The following is a 2821-nucleotide window of genomic DNA, read 5'->3' on the forward strand; positions in this document are numbered from 1 at the left end:
TCTGGTGACAGTAATTTGTTTATATCAAGGATTTCTTGCCAATTCTATTTCCATCTTCAACTCCAGAACAACATATTTACACCGTCCTTAAAATCTTTGCTTTGAGTAGATGTCTAAAGTTTTTATTTTTGAGTAGATCTCGAAAGTCTTTACTTTGAGTAATTGCAATGGTTAGCAAGAATATTGTTACTTTTGTGTATCTGTTGAAGATTTTTATTTCTAGTTGATCTTGGGGTAACTTCTGATGTACCTCCCATGTTCCTGGAATTGGAAGGGAAGCATGCTGTGTCTTTCCAATTTGAAACTGTAAGGATTTGATATGCGTTGCAACGCCGTAAGGTTATTCAAGAGGCAGGACCTCTGAATTTAAGCGTCCGTCTCTGAATGGACCTAGCCAAACGGTAACATTTGTAGATAAGATATGATAACATTGATCCATGTTGAAATAATTATGCTGGTATATATTATATGTTTAATCTTCAGGATTTGTTTCTCATTTCCTGTGAGACAGTGTGTGTATGTGGATGTGTATGCATGTTGAGGCCTCAGAACTATTTTGTCCAAAGTGTACTGAAGTAGAGAAGACACAATAGTTCTGAGGTGATAATGTGTGTATGTGTCTGTGTGTGTGAGCATGCATACGTGCGTGCATGGGCGAAAGTCATACAGCATGGATGTCAGTTTGGTATTTATATCACATTTGAGTCTACAGAAATGCCTGTTTTGTGTACATGGAATGTAATGTTTGACATTGAAGGATTCTATGTTCATGACGATATGTGGAAAATGGAAATAAAAGTATGAAAATAACAGTGTTGTGACTACTGGTTTTGTCAGTTCTTCTGATGGATACATTTGTTATGTTTTGAAACACCAGAGAGGTATACAGTGGCGTCCGCTTCAACAGAAATCTGCCAGACTGGGCTTTTCTTTGGTCTACACAAAATGCTCGAATAGAAGAACAAAAATCAGGGATTTAATTTTTGTTCGGTGTACTACAGTTGACAAGTTAAGCGTGTTTGAGTTTGGTTTAAACGGACTCCAGTGTAACTCACTTTTAGAAAAGTTACTGAAGCAGAAGGGAAAGAACTCAGACTGATGTCTGTGGTGTAGTGGTTAGATGCTTTGCTTTCACACCCAGGAGATCCCAGATTGATTCCCATATATAGTAGGGATAGGGAGAATTTTTAGAGTATTTCTGTCTTTCTGCTGGGATGTTGGATCCGTCTCAGCCCGGGTTGGCCCTGATAGACAGGGTTGAAGTCTGCCTCCTGAATGATCCTAATTGTGTCCATGTGGGCATAAAGTACATCTGTGTGTAGCAGTCCACAGACCCAGGTGTGGTATATTTACAGACTAGCCAATCGTCATGTGTGACACAGGACAGGTTCCAGCTGGAGGTCGGAACACGCGCAGAAAGTCTGTGTGTACAGGGAGGTTTTCACGTTTGAATATTAAAGTTAAAGGCTATTTGCCGGGATAACATCCCTTTCTCGGCTTCATGCCTGGGGGGAAATTTATGAACTTGAATTTCTAGAATGTGCCCTCTGACGCATTTATCAATGACAAAAACTATCTTTCATGTAGCGCATAGCCTTTATGTAGCACACAGCCTTCATGTAACACATAGCCTTCATGTAGCACATAGCCTTCATGTAGCACATAGCCTTCATGTAGCACATAGCCACATTCTGCAGCATGATCTTTGCGCTGTACTACCCCAGTGAACCCTAGAGTAGAATTCTCCGAAACATTCTTGGCTTCCCGGGAAGCATACAGTGTAAGCTGCTGATGATACAGCACTCAAACCCTGACAAGATCTTTGGCTGTTTATACATGTATCTGGGCACCCATTCCCATCTGAGTGAAGCGAGGAAAAGTCGCATAAAGTGAAAAGTGCCTTTCCCAAGGACATAGCGTCCAGACCGTGATGGGGTTCGAACCCACGACTTCGGTTGTGAGAGCAACAGCTTACATGTATTTCAAAAATGTATTTTCAATTCACTCTTGTTCTGTAGAGCGCACCACTCCAGCCAATTAAAGGGTAGTCCCTCTCCCTCCCCTCCTCTCTCTCTCTCTCTCTCTCTCTCTCTCTCTCTCTCTCTCTCTCTCTCTCCCCCCCCCCCCCTCTCTCTCTCTCTCTCTCTCTCTCTCTCTCTCTCTCTCTCGCTGGGGGTTAAGGTGTTCGTCTCTCATTCAAAGGCCCCTGGTTCGGATCCGGATCGTGGCGGAATCATTTCCTTCTCTAAAATTGTCTCCTTTCTCCTCCTTTCCTTCTCTCCAGCAATGTTCTGAGTTCTGTCGTCTGCTTTCGTCTCCACTTTCTGTCCCCACCCCGTCACCTCCTTTGCCCCCCTCCTCTGGGCTCCTGACTCTTTCTGCAGCCTTTCTACTGCTTCTCCCTTGCTCCTTCTTACTGCTGTCTTTCAGCCACACCCCTGATATTCTGGTTGGAAAGATCTACACCTAACCTTCTCAGACAAGGGCGAAAAATCTCGGAGTTACTGGGTGCAAGTTGTGCACGTTAAAGATTCCTTGGTGGTCTTAAATCGATAACAGTAGGCTTCGGCCGCCACCCGGGCAAAATTCAAAATTTCCTACCAACAGAAAATGTTTGGTGTGTCCCGCGGGCTCATATATGACCTTATGTAGTTGCAAGCGCCGTAAAACTGCTATCAAAACAAAAGGAAACCCCAGAAATCTCTCTAGTCTCTCTCCCCTCTCTCTGTCTGTTTGTCTGTCCGTGTCTGTCTGTCTCTTCCCTCACATTCTCCCATCCCGAATGTCCTATTTTAACTTCACGCAGACACGCATATACAAA

Source organism: Aplysia californica, unplaced genomic scaffold (assembly GCF_000002075.1).
Source record: "Aplysia californica isolate F4 #8 unplaced genomic scaffold, AplCal3.0 scaffold02228, whole genome shotgun sequence".
Taxonomy (NCBI): domain Eukaryota; kingdom Metazoa; phylum Mollusca; class Gastropoda; order Aplysiida; family Aplysiidae; genus Aplysia; species Aplysia californica.